General features: G+C 41.2%; 1 protein-coding gene across 3 annotated transcripts in view; it reads left to right on the forward strand.

Moving 5' to 3' along the window:
- Positions 1-17,362, forward strand: part of PPP6R2 (protein phosphatase 6 regulatory subunit 2) — an 80,881-nt gene that overhangs the window by 25,322 nt on the left and 38,197 nt on the right. For all 3 annotated transcript variants that reach the window (XM_069490720.1, XM_069490721.1, XM_069490722.1), the window contains exon 2: positions 4,611-4,738. The gene's annotated coding sequence lies outside the window, so the exon portion shown is untranslated. The remainder of the gene's footprint in view (positions 1-4,610; positions 4,739-17,362) is intronic.

Genomic DNA, 17,362 nt, shown 5'->3' on the forward strand with positions numbered 1-17,362 from the left:
ACACAGTTTGATTTGTACATTTCAGGGAGACAGGAATTACATGTAAAGTCATAAATCAATGCATGGAAGGTGTCCATTGGTTTGGCCTGAAAAGGCAGGACATCTCCAAGCGAGGGGTTACAGGTTATAGGTGGGTTTAAAGATTCTTTGATTTGTAATTGGCTAAAGAAATGAAGCTTTGTCTAAAGGCTTGGAATGTATTAAGATAAGGACGTCTGTTAATCAGAGACAAGCCACCGGAGGTAGACTCAGACTCACAAGATCTGTTAAGTAAATTGAGGACCTGCAGGTGTGCCTTAAACTTATCTTGCAAAGCCTTGGGCCTGGTAACCAGTTACAAGGATATCTCCAAGAAGGGAGGAGCATGACCAGGCTGTCCGACCTCCCTGCTCAGGGCCAGCAACTCAGCTTTAGGATATTTCTGGGGTCTCCTTGGCCAAGACGGGGTCCATTCAGTCAGCTGTGGGGCTTAAGATTCTATTTTAGTTCACACTTAACATATTCAGGTGGTAGTGATTTTTGGTGTAGTTAGTGAATCAGGGGTGAGGATGAGGAAAGAGTGCCAAGGATATATTGTGTGGTGGTCCCGCTTAACCTCAAGATAGTAGGAAGGATTTTGTAAAAATAAGACAAACTATATAGGAAAAAAGTGATAATTTTACTACATTGAAATTTAACACTGTTCTGTGTAGAGGCTCATAGGAGAAGTACGGTGTTTTCTTTGTTCTCTTTTCCTCTTTTTTTGCATCCTTTTGGATTAAGAGTATTTTTATGATTCTCTTTGAGTCTTTGTCTATCTTCCATTTCTCTACTTAACATGTCTAATGTTTCCTCTGGGCTTTTGAAGATATGGGATGCATTTATAGCAGCTATTTGCCCTTGTCCGTTAATTCATCTGTGTTATTTCTGGGGTGGTTTTGTTTGATTTTCTCCTCATTATGGTTTGTGTTTTCATGCTCCTTTGTATGCCGGGTACTTTTTGATTGTGAATTTTATCTCGTTGGATGCTGAGTATTTTGTATTCCTGTAAATAATCTTGACCTTTGTTCTGGGGTAAGGTAAATTACTTGGAAACATTTTGATTCTGGTAAGTGTTGCATTTAAGCTTTGTTAGGTGAAACCAGAGTGTTTAATGTAGGGCTAATTTGCCCAGCACTGAGGAAGAGTCTTCTGGGTGCTGCGTCCAGTGCCCCGTGGATGGTGAGGTTTTCCACTCTGATTGGCGGGAAAAGGAGCTACCCTCCGCCCTGTGTTCCTGCTAACCTTTGTGAGTGATGCTTTCCCAGTGCTCAGCTGCAGGCTGGAGAGTTGATAGCCTCCGCGCTCTTGAGCGTGCTCTGTGCCGCTCCTCCCTCTCCGCGTTCTGCTTGTGAACTCCAGCCCCCTACCCTCTCTGCACCCCCAGCTCTGTTTTTTCAACTCAAGAGGCTGCCAGGCTCCCCCTGGTTCTTCTCCCCTGGGCCGTGGCCGTGGAAAGCAGGACAACTGTCGGACTCCTCTTGTTTCCCTTCTTTCAAGGACCTCGGTTCTTCATTGCCTGATGTCCAGTGTCTTGAAAACCAATGCTTCATATATTTTATCCTTTTTTTTAAAAAGTTGTTGCAGGTAGGAAGGTAAATCTGGTCCCTGTCATTCCATCTTGGCCAGAAGCAAAAATATCAAAAGTGGAGGTTTTTGAACAAAGGCATAAGCTGGTCCAGAAATATCCATGGGAACTTAGGAGAATGTTGACCCCCTCTCTGGTTGGGATGCCTGGGTGGGAGAGCAGAGGTGACTTTTTCCTGGGTGGACATCAAAGAAATTGGTGTGTTTAGGGAAGGAGATGGGGATAGGGCTTGAGAGAAAGATTCCCTGGAAAAATCCAGGGCTACAGAATGAGATCCTGAGGGCCTGGTCAGAAGAAAGGGATTGAAGATCCTCCTTTAGTGACCACAGAGTCTGGGCTGGAGGACACGGGAGAAAGGAGGCTCGTACCCTGCAGCAGGAGGGTGCAGGAGACGATGATGTAGCCAAGGGAGCTGGGAGCAGAGGATGGGGTGGCTGCGGGGGTGGGCCCATGAAGGAGAAGGCATCGCTCGCTCCTTCCTCCGGCTTCATGCCTCTCTTGAACCCTGCTGTTTAGGACCACAGGTGCACACTCTTCCTCCAGCTCACAGTGAGTAGAATCTGTCAAGAAGATGTATGTTATAAAACCATTGACTCAATATCAGAATAAACAGGCCTAAGGTCAACATTATAGAAACACTTCCTTATTTTGAAAACTGTATCTAAAGTGCCGAAAAGCCAATTTTGAGTTTTTTAGCTTACTACTTTTAATTGAAATGTTAGGTATAAAAAGAATTACCTGTTTTAGAAGATGATAACACTGACTTATTCCTGGGTTACTGGCACAACTTGGATTACCTTTTTTTGTTTGATTTTATGTGAATTTTAAAAATGCACAAAGGTAGAAAAAACATAATGAACACCCATGTATTCATCACCCAGCTTCAATAGTGATGAGTACTTTTTTTTTTTACTTTGAATCAAAGAAAAAAAAATTCACTTTTATTTTCTGGACAAAAAGAAGTGTATTCATGTTAAATTTGGAATGTTTAACTTTCCCTTGATCTCTCAAAATACTTTCCAGATATTAACAGTGCTCAGAACTGTGTAAAAGTTAACATCTAATACTGCATTTTAAAGAAAAAAGTTTAAACATAGGAGCTATTTCTAAGAAACCCTTCTCAAATTCAAGGTATTGGCGATCCTAATTTAAAAATAAAAGAATTTTAATCATTTTGGAAATTTAAGTGACAAATGTTTTCAAGAGCTAAAAATCAGATCTCTTTTAAAATAGAAACTTCTTAAAATTTCTGAGGGGCTCATACCTGACAACAACTCTAATTTGAACATAATACTCTACCCATCCCTCCAGTTTATTTATTTATTTATTTATAGAGACAGAGTCTTGCCCTGTCACCTAGGCTGGAGTGCAGTGGTATGATCACAACTCACTGTAACCTTGAACTCCTGGGCTCAAGCAATCCTCCTGCCTCAGCCTCCTGTGTAGCTGTGACCACAGGTACACACAGCCATGCCTGGCTAAGCTTTAAATTTTGGGGGCGGGGGTGGGGCTGGGTCTTGGTTTTGTTGCTCAGGTTGGTCTTGAACTCCTGGATTCAAGCAATCATCCTGAGTTGGCTTCTGAAAGTGCTGGGATTATAGGCATGAGCCACTGTGCCTGGCCCATCCCCAAATTATTACGTGCAACATTTTACATCTGTGTCATTTCTGGGTTGGTTTTATTTGATTTTTTTGTCCTCATTATGGAAATGCAAACAAGTCCCATATTCCAATGTTATTTTTAGCCCAACAATTATAACCTACTGTCAATAATTATTTATATGCATCTGTTTTTATTAAATAAGCACTGGTCAGTTATATAAAAGAATAATTTGCAAGAATGGTACTTGGCACTGGGTTACCTTAATGCTTCTGGAATAATAAACAGAAGCATTTAGAAAATACCAGCTCTTAAGCACTTTTTTAAACTGTAATTTGAATTACCAAAAGCATTTTTAAATGCTACTTTTCCATTGATGGATTCTAGGGAGTCTAGTCCCAGCTAACGTGGTTGATTTTAAAAAATAAATAAATCCCTAAGCCACATGGTAATGGAATACACTTGCTTTTTATATAACGCAGAAAACACTGATCAATACTTTGCCAATCTTTTTCTTAATCTGTCCTTCTCCCTCTTAAATTTTTTTAGTTTTTGTTCTCTGGTGGAGTATTTTAAAATCAAATCCCAGAAATAATGTTGTTTCACCCATGAATAGCTCATTTCTCTCTAACAGAAAAGGGAAGTTTTTATTTTTGAAAACATAAGTACCATGTTGTTATTACAGCTGAGAAAATGCACGGTAATTTGTTACTGTCATCTAATAGCAGTTCATATTCAGATTTCCCCAGTAGCTTCAAAAATGTCTTTTTCTAGTTGATTTGCTCTGATTGGACCCAAACAAGATGTACATATTACATTTGATGCTCTTAAGTCTCATATTCTAGAGTAATTGTCCCTCTCCACTGCTAAAGTATGATTTTCAAAAGATAAAGTCATGCCTGTCAAGCAAATACAAAACGAACAGTCCCAAGCTCCACTAATACAAGTTTTGTATGTTACTTTGCCCAGGAATGCCGGTTGCTTTATTTGGAAATGGTATTTAAAGACCACAACTTTGAGTGCTTTTCTTCTAGAAATTGTGATGGGCTATCAGTGAGCTGTCTAGTCATCTTGTGACTGGGGACACGTGTTTCTTGATGGTGATCATTTATAGTTATGAAACTGGAAACTACTGTAGAAATCCTTCGCACTTCCTTGGATTCTTCAGTGTGATATTCCAACCACTGAGCCTGGTAACTAGACATAGACTGGGTTTAGGTCATTGGTATCAATCTCTTTGGAAAAAGCAAATACAAGGGAGTTTTTAGTTTGTTAATCATGAAATGTTCTGATAGTTTGAATACCAAGTAAAGGTACTGTTTTTGGTTTCCCTTTTTTTTGCCTGCCATTTTGTTAACTTTACGAAGGAAGAACTTAAAATAAGTTTTTTCCTCTTATTTTTCAGGTAAAGAGATTATAAATCTACTGAATGAAAAAATTTTTCTTGAAGTTGCATATACTCCAAGAAAAAAACTACAAATGTTTTTCTGTTTTGCCTAAATACAAGATTTAAATAAGAAGTTTCCACAGACGGTAAGATAAGTTTCCTTTTCAATCGATTCTGCTTTATTGTGTAATTTACACAAATATACTGTATTGGTGGAACTTCAAAGATGTGTGACAGCAAAAAATTTAGTTTTGAAGGTGTGCTTATGATCTGTCTTTTGGTTGTTTTTTGATCCCCCTTGTCTGGTTTTAAGATAATCTGTATGTCTGTGGGCAGGTTACTTGGTCTCTGCAAGCCAACGTGTAGTCTATATAAAATGGGGACAGTCCTGCACATGTAGTGAAGTGTATGTTCTGTCTTACTTGCAGGGAACATGTGAGATAGGGCATAGACTCTGTCACGGTTGCCATTCAGGGCATACACTCATGTGGAAGTTGAAAAAGGGAGGGAGAGACTTCTGCTTCCAGCAGTATTAGATTCTCTTAAAAGGCACTTCCATTACAATCCAATTAGATGCTGGATAAATTACAATAAATATAATTTCTTGTGAACACTTTGGTGCATTAAAAATTAAGATAACTCTGCAAAGGGCAAAAGAAAAAAGAAAAAGGACCAATGAGCATTATGATAGCTCTTCTTTGCTTCTTGCTGAAGAAAACATAGATCTTCCAAGGAAAGCATGTTCAATGTAGGTCCTCAAGATTTCTATAGATTAAATTTAAACAAGTTGAGCTTATAATCAAAATACACGTACACACACACACAAGCCATTATGAGGAAGAGTTAGCATAATCAGATGCCCTAAGACTTCCAGATATTGAATAATCAGATGCAGTATGTATACTAATTATGTATGAAATGTTTAAAGAAATGCAAAAGAGAACCAAAATTAGTAACAAAAAGCATAATATTAAAATGATCCAAATAGAAGTTTCAGAAATTAAAAAAGTTGAAAGTAAAAATTCAATATATGTATTAAACAGATTAAACACAGATGAAGATGGAATTAGTAAACGGAAACATATTATATCTGAATTATCCAAAGTACAACACTGGAGATGAAAGTAAATGTATAGTTGGAACTCCAGAATGAAAAAAATAGGGAAAATGGAGGAGAGTTATTTAAAATATTAAGTTTTGAACTCTTCAGAAACTAATATGACATAAATCCATAGATTTAAGAAGCACAGTATGTCCCAAGCAATACTAAACACACACACCCATCCAGACATTGAAATTGTATAGCACCAAAGAGGAAAAGAGGGGCCGGGCCTCACGCCTGTAATCCCAGCATTCTGGGAGGCCGAGGCAGGTGCATTGTTTGAGCTCAGGAGTTTGAGACCAGCCTGAGCAAGAGTGTGACCCCGTCTCTACTAAAAATAGAAAGAAATTAGCTGAACAACTAAAAATATATAGAAAAAATTAGCCGGGCATGGTGGTGCATACCTGTAATCCCAGCTACTCGGGAGGCTGAGGCAGGAGGATTGCTTGAGCCTAGGAGGTTGAGGTTGCTGTGAGCTAGGCTGATGCTATGGCACTCTAGCCTGGGCAACAGAGTGAGATTCTGTCTCAAAAAAAAAAAAAAAAAGAGGAAAAGAGGATATTAAGATAGAGGTAAAAAATAGATTACCTAAAGTGGAACATCAACTAGGTTGACAGCAGATATCTCATCAACATGAATAGAAGCCGGTAGAAAGTAGAATAATTCCTTAAAGCGATGAGAGAATATAAATTTCAATATAATTGTGTATCAGATAAATTTTGCAAGAAAAATGGCAAGGTTTTATGTTTTTGAGAATGTTAGCCTGGGTTATTTGGACCACCTTCTACTCCCCCACCCCATAGAAAACAACTAAAATTGTTGGATTAAAAAAAAAAATCAAAGAACCGACAATATGGCAAGGAAGTTCTAGATGAAAATCTAACCAAAAGAGCTGAGAAAGGTAATTTGAACATCTTTGGATGGAATCTGCTTTTGCCCTGAGGGCATTTGCTGAAGTGGACAAAGTGGGGCTTTGATATTAGAGGACCTGTAGGGTGAAAAGAATGTTAGCTAAGATCTGCAGCCCTGGCTAGGCAGGGAGCCCAAAGGAGACCCTCCCCACGTTAAATGAAACTGCAAGGTAAGGACAAACCACTTGCCTCACTTCATTCCCTGCCCCCACATGGTTGTCTTTTTACTAAATGTAGCAGGAAAAGAAAGAAAAGGGGGAAAAAACCTGTGTCTGAGAACTGTGGCGATAGATTGGCCTTTGTGGGGATTTTAGCCCAGGTTTACATTGCCCGGTAGTTAGGGAAATCAAGCATGAATTTAATTTAAGGTGTTTCTGGCTTGGTAGGGCTTTCAGGCATCTGACAGGAGCAAACATAAAACCTCTCTGGAGGAAGTTACCTCCGTCATAAGATACAAAAAATCCCTACAGATATTTTTTAAAGACAATGATTAGCAGTACACAGACAAAAAGGAAAGGAAAGAAGGAAACAAGGCACCGTGAGTTAAAACCAGTAGAGACAGACCCTCAAAGACTTCAGATACTGGAATGATCAGAAACAGACTGTAAAACAAGTGTGCTTTTTTTTTCTTTTTTTTTTTCCCCTACATAATATTTTTTATTTTTAAAAATACTTTAAGACAGCGTCTCACTTTTGTCCATGATGGTCTCCTGGGGTCAGGCCACCCTTTCTCAGCCTCCTCGGTGGCTGGGACCACAAGCACACTGACTGCCCGGAAGGCTCGGTAGGTGGGCCCACAGGGTAGAAACCAAGGAAACCCAGGTCAGCAGACATAAGCAGCAGGTGGGGCCAGCGGGCTGTCTGGAGGAAGAAGGGCTAGTGAATCCTAAATGCAAACAAAGTTGCTCTTGGAAGAAGATGTCTTCCTTAAACAGTAGTGCTTCTTATTTTTAAATAAATAAAATAAATATTTAACAAAATACAAAATCTGTAGGAAACTATAAAAGGTAATCTAGACTATTTGAAAAAGAACCAAATAGAACTTCTAGAAATAAAGAACATAACATCCAGTGTTAAGAATTCAGTGGATGGGTTTAATCACAAGATATATACATTGAAGAGAAAATCAGTGAATTAGAAAACAGGTCTGAAGAAATTACCCAGAATGAAGCGTAGAGAAAAGGTGGGAAATACAGAATAGAGGTTAAGTGGCTTGGAGCATGAAGGGAGAATGTCTAATGTCCATCTAACTGGTGTTCTATAAGGAGAAAAAAGAGAATGGGCAGATTTATTATTAGAAAAGACAAAGACTACAATTTTCCTGATTTGGTGAGAGAAATTTGTAGATTCAAGAAGACAAATGAATGGTAAGCAAGATAAATAAGAAGAATTTATAGCTAGTCAAAAAAACTGCAAAGCACCAAAGACAAAGAGGGATCTGAAAATAAACCTGAAGAATAAGACAGATTAATTTCATCGGAGCAACAGACTGAGGGCTGATTTCTTAAGTGCAGCAATGGAAGCAAGAAGCCAGTGGAGTGATATCTTCATTGCACTGAAAGTAAACAATTGCTAATTTCTAACTTTATATTAGGCAAAATTGTCTTTCAAAAATGAGGATGAAATAAAGGCATTTTTAGTAAAATAAAAACAGAGAGTTTCACTAGCAGTCTACTGTGGTTGAATGTTTGTGTCCCTCCAAAGTTTGTATTGAAACCTAATCCTCATGCAGTGGTATTAAGAGGTGGGACCTTCGGGAGGAGACTAGATCATGAGGGCTCCACCCTCATGAATGGGGTTAGTGCCTTATAAAAGGGCACGAGAGAGCCTGTAGTCTCTCCAGCCGTGTGAGGATCCTGAGAAGGTGCTGTCGGTGAGGCATGGCCCTCCCCAGACATCCAATCTGCCAGTACCTCACTCTTGGACTTCCCAACCTCCACAGCTGTGAGAAATAATTTTCTGTTATTTATAAATTACCCAGTCTGTGGGATTTTGTTATAGCAGCAGGAACAGACTAAGACAGTCCTTTATTTATTCTAAAGAGTAGGCTTTAGGCGGAAAACAGTGTTCTCAAGTGGAAGAACTGCAATTCAAGAAAGAATGAAACTGTAACATATATCTTATAGTTTATATACAGCAAATATAAATGAACATTAATTGTTTAGTAACATAATGTTTATGGGGTAAAATCAAGGTAGAATTACATAATACATGAAACAATAATGTGTAAGTCAGGAAGATGGGTAAATGAAGTTAAAGCATTCTAGTCTTTGTAATAGCTGAGATTAGGATCGACTGTAGCTTTTAATAAGTGTACCATTTACAAATTCTAAGGAACCACTATAAGAATAGAAACAGCATACAACTTCCAAAGTAGTGAAGAGAAAGTAGTGGAACTTTATTTATGTATGTATGTAGAGACGGGTGTCTCACTATGTTACCCAGGCTGGTCTTGAACTCCTGGCCTGCCAAAGTGCTGGGATTACTGGCATGGAGCCACCATGCCCAGCTTGATGTCCTTTATTCTTGTAAAGAAAAGTTACAAAAAAAATTTTTTTTGGCAACAACTAACTTAATAATGCTTCATTGAAAACTTTCCCTTTGAAAGTAGAAAGAATATGGAGTGCTTGCTTTTACCACTTCTGTTGAGGATTGTGAAGGAGGTTTTAGCCAGCCCAGTAAATCAGAAAAAGGGGGGGAAAGGCTGAATGCAATGTCTCATACCTGTAATCCCCAGCACTTTGGGAGGCCTAGGTGAGAGGATTGCTTTAGCCCAGTAGTTGGAGGCTGCAGTGAGCTATGATTGCACCCCTGCACTCTAGCCTGGGTGACAGAATGACACCCTATCTCTTAAAAAAAAAGGGAATAAAGATGTGCAAAACTTCTGTGGAGAGCAATTTTGAGAGAAGTTAAAGAAGACTTGAATACATGGACAGATATACCTTGGTTTGGGGTTGGAAAACTCAGTGTTGTAAATATGCCAGTTTTCCTCAAACTGATCTAGAAATTCAACATGGTCCCAATCAAAAACCCAAGAGGTTTTGGGGTGGGGTGGAGGGAAGAGTGGAACTGACAGGCTGATTTTAAAATTATAAGAAAGTGAAAAAGTCCATGAATACTGAAGACCCTGTTTAAGAATTCGAATTCATTCCATGTGTCAAGGATGTCATCAAGACATTGAAAGCTGATAAGCCGGTGGTTTTGGTATTGGTAGGGTGCTCATCAATTCTAATTTGCCTGGGCTTCTTGGTTTTTGCCTGTGGTTCTGGTCTCATTATTAAACCATGTGCTTTCATCACAAGTCTCTTTGGAAGTCTGATTCTGCTGTTTTGGGAAAAGATTAACTAATTTTGGTTTAGTTTTTTATTTTTACTTTTTGAGTTGCTCAAATTTTCCCAAATATACAACTCCAGACCAGAGAGTAGCATCTTACAATAACAGAGAAAGATTGCTTCCTTGGTGTGGGGGGTGCATGGTCAGGAAGGAGCATGAGGCAGCATCATGCCCGGCCCCAGGCCTGTCTTGTGCCCGCTCTTCTTGCTCTCGGTGGGTTCCTGGGGCCGTCCTCTTCTGGATGGAAAGCCAGGAGGGCACAGCTGCCTCCTCTCATGCTGTGTTTTTCTGCCACTGGGAAATGAGAGGGTGAGCATTAAAACTAATTTTAAAAGAAGAAGCAAAGAACACTCTTGAGCTTATGATACATGTCAGTTACATCACATCCCTTCTCCCATTCATTCAGTAAATTCAGGGACTATATGTTGAGCACTTATTATATGCCAGGTGCATTATGTAACTCCTGTAACCTTTTGAAGAGAGTGTTATCATTTTATAGGTGAAAATGCTGAAGTTTTGAAGAGAGTGTTATCATTTTATAGGTGAAAATGCTGAAGATCAGTGTCTTAGTCTATTTTCTGTTGCTTATGACAGAATATCTGAAACTAGGGAATTTATAAAGAATAGGAATTTATTTCTTATAGTTATGGAGGCTGAGAAGTCCAAAAGGGGCCCCATCTGGTGAGGGCCTTCATGCTGGTGGGGCGGGGCATCCGTGGTGAGGGGCTGAGCCTGCCGACGTGCTGGCTCAGGTCTCTCTTCCTCTTGTGAAGCTGCCAGTCCTCACTCTTATGATAACCCATTAATCCATGAGTGGATTAATCCATTCACGAGGGCAGAGCCCTCATGACCCAGTCACCTCTTAACAGCCCCACCTCTCAATACTGCTGCATTGGGATTTTCAACACGAGTTTTGGAGGGATAAATATTTAGACCATAGCACTCGGGGAGATTAAGAAGCTTGCTCAAATTATATTAAGGTACAGACTGAGCTGCTGCAACAGAGAGGTCCCGAAGAACAACGGCTTGAATGGGGTGGAGTACCTTTCCCCCACTTAACATCTAGGCTGCTAGGTGGCCTTATTCAACCTGTGGCTTCCACTCATGGACCTGGGAGGTTGCTCCGGTTCTTGGTCCCCCAGTAGGTGGAAGGGTCAGAAGAACCCAGGAACCTCACACCAGGAAGATTTGAGCTTCCAGTGTTACTTCCACTGCCATCCCACTGGCCAGAGTTTAGTCGCATGATTATAGATGGCTGCAAGGAAGGCTGGAAAAGTTAGGCTTAAGGAGGGTGGCCATGTACTGAACTATTAATAGAATTGTTACTGTTGGAGAGAGGAAGAATGGAAATTGGGGGCAGTGGAATTCTCCCACACCTGCCTGGGGTATGTAGGTAGGGGTGTATGTGGATCCCGGCCCCACGTTCCTGTCTGCCCTGCTCTTCCGCTGCACCCCCATTACCATTTGGGGAAGAGGCAGCCTTTGAGAACGTAAGGTATTCATTGATTCGCTGAACCCACAGAGGATGCCAGCTGTATGTCAAGCCTGGAGTTATGCCCTAGGGATATGAAGGGCTGTCACAGCCCCTGTCCTGAAGGAGCTCTTAGTCTGTTCTGGGAACCAGCGCATATGCTGGTGTCCTGGGGGGTCCCTCGGAGCCTCGCAGCCTGTGGAGCAGGCTGCACACGACCTCATTCACGCCGCAGTTCTTTGGGACCTCTGGAGCAGCTGGAACCACAGTCTGCACAGGGCCGGGCTGTATCTTCTGCAGTCTCAGACAGCTCAGGCTTTCTTTGAATGCATTCACATAGACTTGTGTATATTATTCTTCTGTAGCTGTTTTAATTTGCCTTTATGCTTGTGGTTATTTCCTGTTTTTACTTCTGATTTTGGATTTTTATTTACCTATTTGCCCCACTCCATCCCCTTTTTAAAGTTAGACTTTTTTGCTCGTCTTTTTTTCCCAGTGGAAAAAAATTATGCCTGATTATATTAAGCCCAATAGTAGACATGGTCTCAGTTGTTCTTTGACTGATTGTACGAATATTCATTGCCGTTTTTGTTCAGGCCAGTGGGATTCAAGCATTCAGCGTATCTAGTGGTATGTTGGTAAATGTTTAACAGCTGGCTCTGTGGGAGAGGGAAAGCCCTCCTGGTTTGCAGCTTTTACTGATTTCCATGGTGTTAACACTCCTGCCATGTCAACTGGCACTACCAGTGTGATGCCCCGGAGGTGGGACGGGGAAGAGAGGCACACAGGTCACCGCTCTGGCCACCACTGGGCTGTCCTCCGTGGGCGCAATGACCTTATCTCTGTTTCCTTCTCTTCTTTACAATTAGGGTCTTTGAGAATAAAATATGCTGGGAACTGCTCTAAGCCCTTTTCGTGGAGTAATTCGGTTAATTCTCATCTCAATCCTGTGAGATGGGGGTACTTACTGTCCCCATTTTACAGATAAGGAAACTGGGGCATGAGAGCTCATGAAACTGGCCTCAGGGTCACACAGCAGAGCCAAGACTTTGATCATAATTTTTTTTTTTTTGAGATAAGATCTTACTCTGTTGCCTGCATTAGAGTACAGTGGTGTCATCATAGCTCACCGTAGTCTCAGGTTCCTGGGCTCAAGTGTAAATCTTTAAAAGAAAAAAAAAAAAAACCTGATTTGTGGCCAGAGAGGTAATAGGGCATTTCAGATTCTGATTTGCTCTTAGCAACAGTCTCTACCACAGAATGTTCTTTTTTGAAGGACTCTTTTGTGGAACTCTATGATCATATGGGCAACATTTCTGCTTGAAATCTACCTTCTGTCTGATGGTTTTTCCAACCTGAGAAAGTAAATAAAGCAGCAGAACTTCAGGTTCCATTCATTTGGCTGTTGGATGGGAGTGGAGACGCTGGTGATCCCGGGCTTGGCACCCCAGACGGCTTACTGAGGATGGTTATCAGGCGGTGAGAGGAATCCTTCTGCCCTGTTAGCTCCGCAGGTATAGTCAGAGATGTCTCAGATCAACAAGCCAGTTCATGAGCCAGTTGTTTGTTCTAAAGATGCTGCCAGTGGTGACCTGGGGGTCGTCTAAGGCAGGGAAATCAAGGCCTCCCTGCAGGAAAGGCCAACCGAGGCGGTGCCGGCATCTCTGTGGAGGGCGGAGTGTAGCCGCTTGGACGGGAGAGACGTTTGAAGATGCTGTGCTACCTGCATAAACGCTCTGGGATCAGTTCACAGTTCCTTTGACGGTGACGTCAGCTGCAGCTAAACCAGTGCCAGTGCAGAGAACTCTTAAAGGAGCCGCTGATGGGACCATTTTTGAGTATTTCTTAGCATTCATGGATAGCTGACAGAAACATGGAAATATTCTTGTTGTAGATAGATTTTTGATTTAATGGCATAGCAAAGTGTACTGGTATACACTAGTGAGGCAGCGGCCAACCTAAATTAACCAGTTTTATTTCAATCATCAGTGCTATTGTAAGTAGAGTTTCTCAAATACCAGAATTTAATACTGGTGAGATGAACAAAATAAGTGTAATGAGGTGAGTTTTTCTTAAAATGACATTTTTTTTTTAAAGTAGAACATTTTCTTCTATCCTGAGATTATGGTCTGCCTTTTTTTGATATTAAAAAGTCATTGTTTTCTGGGCTGGGCACGGTGGCTCACGCCTATAATCCTAACACTTTGGGAGGCTGAGGCAGGAGGGTCACTTGAGGCCAGGAGTTGGAGGTTGCAGTGAGCTATGACGATACCACTGCTAATGCCACTGCACTCTAACCCAGGTGACAGGGCAAGAGCCTGTCTCCAAAAAAAAAAAAAAAAAAGTCATTGGTTTTTGAAAGTAAGGGAATTGTTGATGGCAATTTACCTTTTCTTTCTTTTCCTTTCCTCCTTTGTGTCTCCTTTTCTTTCTGTTTCTCTCCTTCCCACCTCCTTTCTTGGCAGAGTTAAAAAGTTGGTAACCCTCTGTAAATTTTCTAAATTAAAAGACAAAAGAAGTTTACTGGACTGCAAAATCCAGCCTTCTTGTTGTTGTTGAGACAGAGTCTCACTCTGTCACCTCAGCTAGAGTGCAGTGGTGTCATGATAGCTCACTGCAACCTCCGACTCCTGGGCTCAAGCGATCCTCCTGCCTCAGCCTCCCAAGTAGCTGGGATTACAGGGATGTGCCGCCATGCCTGGCTAACTTTTCTATTTTTAGTAGAGCTGGAGTTTCACTCTTACACAGGCTGGTCTCAAATTCCTGAGCTCAAGCGATCATCCCGCCTCGGCCTCCCAGAGTGCTGGGATTACTGGTGTGAGCCACCTTGCCCAGCCCAATATCCAGTCTTAAAACCACTGAGCTCAGCTAACTTTTACAAACAGGTCCCTTGGGACTTGATTTAGGGAGTAGAAAGTTAGTGATCCAGTTGGAACACTGACTGTAAAAATGTCATGGTTTCTCAGAAGCCCTTATATATCTTGTTCTTGTTACAAGGTGGATATCCTTACTAAACTTTCTGGTTTATCACTTAGGGGTAAATAAGCTGATGTTAACTTAGTTTAGATGTTAACTCAGTTTATTGTTTTAAATTTCAAAGGTTATTAATAAGTTAGCAATATGGTGATGGTTATTTGGGTTTAATTTTGGTTTTGTTGTATAGCATTTGTTCCATGTTTAAGTCCTCAGGAATCTTTGATTGAATTCATAAAATGTGTGACCTGACCCTACCGTGAAGGACCTTGTGGCACGTGGGCTGGCACGTGGGGTCCCTGGACCCATGTTTGAGGTGCTGGTGTCCCGCAGAGCAGTTCAGCTGTCCCTGTTGTCAGCCGGTGGAGAAGGGGTAGACGCCTCTGCGTGAGGCTGCCTGTGCTGCACGTGAGGAAAAAAGACCACTTACATGAAGGGGACCCGATAAGCATCGGAACAGACTTAGGACAGTGGCGGATGACGCTGGACAGCATTTCAGAAGCAGCCTGGGCAATGAAGTGGATTAGTAACTGGGATGGGGGGGCAGCAGTCGTTCAGGCCAGAAAAGATGGGCTGTGAGTTGGTCACTGTGGAGCCTGAGTGGGCGCTTGGGGGCTCGCTGTACTGCTCTCTCTACTGTTAGGCACCTGTGAAACTTCCCAAGGTAAGTTAAAATGAAAGAAAACATAAAAAAAGCAAAACAAAAACAAACAAAACCCCAGCCATCTGGGCACAGTGCTGAGGTGGGAATTAGGACTTGGACCTTGGCTCTTTGTTGCCTGGTCGGATGCTGAACAGCCGTGGCGAGAAAAAAGCACGCCGGTGACCTGTGCTTCCGATGAAATTACCCTTGTGGCTACACAGACGCTGGACAGACTTAGTGTATTTCAGTCCAGCATCCTTACCCTCATTCCCTCCTTTTCCCTTTTGGAACCTCTGAGCGTGGGCGGAGTTAACTGTGTCTGTGCGTCCAGGAGGCCGGGCTCCTCCTCGGTGGTCTGGGCAGGGCCCCTGGCTGCCTTGGTGTTCCCTTCAATCTCCAGTCCTCTCGCTACAGGCGATCACTGTGATATGTTTCATGTGTGTCCTTTTATGTGTGTATTCCTATAAATGCATATTGTTGGCGCATGTATTTTAAATTATATAGGTGTATTATGTTATGGACTTGATTCTGTTTCATTCAGCCCCATGTTTTCAAGATTCATCCACGTTGTACTGTCTCTAGCTGTGCACTCTCTCCACCTCATCTTCCTGCGTGATCCTCCAGTGGGCAGAAGTGGGATTGCCGGGCCGGGGGTGGGCACTGGTGAATTCAGTAAGTGCTGTCATGGTTACCCTAAGGCAGCGACCCCATCCCTGCTGTCCAGAGTGTGTGAAGCTGCTCCTCCCGCCTGTCCTCCAGCACTGCCAGCGATCTGGCCAGTCCAATGGGGGGAGTGAGAGTACTTAATTATTTTTTCAAAGAATGAGTTTTTAGTTTAGGTAATCTCACTTTTTAAATTTCCTGTCTCATTGACTCATGTTAGTATATTTATTCTTTCGGTTTATTTTGGTGTTCTTTCCTAACTTCAAGTGAATTGATTATCTAGTTTTAACCTTTCTTACTATACATTCTTTTCTAAAGTATGCTATAGCTGTGTCTCAGAAATTTTGATATGTAATATTTTTGTTGTTATTCCATTGTGAATATCTCTTAATTACTTTTTTATCGTAAAGGGTTTTTATGGATATGTTATTTACTTTGAGGCACACAGGATTTTAAAAAACAATTTATTGAGATAAACTTTACACACTCTAAAATTCAGTCATTTAAAATATACAATTCAATGGCTTTTAGTGTATTCACAGAATTGTGCCACCATCACCACAATTTTAGAACATTTTGATCACCTCAGAAAGGAGCCCCTTACTTCTCATTTCCTCCCAGCCTTTCTGTCCTCCCTGCCTGAGGCAACCATTAATCTATGTTTTGTCTGTATGGATTTGCCTATTCTAGACATTCTACGTAAATGGCGTCACACAGTGTATCGTCTTGTGTGTCTGGCTGCTTTCACTTAGCGTACTGGTTTTCAGGTTTACCCAGCTTGTAGTATGTATCAGAACTTCGTTCCTTTTCATTACTGAATAATATTCCATTATTTGGGTAGACCACATTTTATTCATCCACTCATTCCTTAATGGACATTTGGGTTGTTTTCATTTTTTGCTTTTTATGAATAATTCTGCTTTGAATATTTGTGTAAAAGTTTCTGTGTGGACATATGTTTTCATTTCTTTTGGGTGTATACCTAGGAGTAGAATTGCTGTGTGACATGCTAACTCTATGTTTAATCATTTGAGGAACTTGCCAGAGTGTTTTCCAAAGCAGTTGCACCATTTTGCATTCCAACCAGTGATGTATGAGGCTTCTAGTTTCTCCACATTTTCACCAACACACTTGTGATTACATCTGTCTTTTTGATTATAGCCATCTTAGTAGGTATGTAGTAGTATCTCATTGTGTTTTTTTGGTTTTGTTTTGGTTTTTAAGAGACAGGGTCTCACTTTTTCACCCAGGCTGGAGTGCAGTGGTGTCATCATAGCTCACTGCAGCTTCCAACCCCTGGCCTCAAGCGATCCTCCTGCCTCAGCCTCCCAAAGTACTGAGATTACAGGCGTGAGCCACCATTCCTGGCCTCTGATTATGGTTTAGATTTGCATTTCCCTGATGGTTAATGGTGTTGAGCATTTTTTCATGTGGTTAGTGGCCACTTAGATATTTTCTTTGAAGAAATGTCTGTTTAGATGCCTTGCTCGTTATTAAATTTGTCTTTTTGGGGGAGGAGGGGACATTCTTCTACAGATTAAATTTGTCTTTTTATTATTGTATTGTAAGAGTTCTTTATATATTCTAGATACAAGTCTAGATACATGATTTGCAAAAATTTTTCTCCCATTTTGTGGGTTGTCTTTATAATTAGGCAGAGGTATCATTTGAAGC

Source organism: Eulemur rufifrons, chromosome 16, assembly GCF_041146395.1.
Source record: "Eulemur rufifrons isolate Redbay chromosome 16, OSU_ERuf_1, whole genome shotgun sequence".
NCBI lineage: Eukaryota > Metazoa > Chordata > Mammalia > Primates > Lemuridae > Eulemur > Eulemur rufifrons.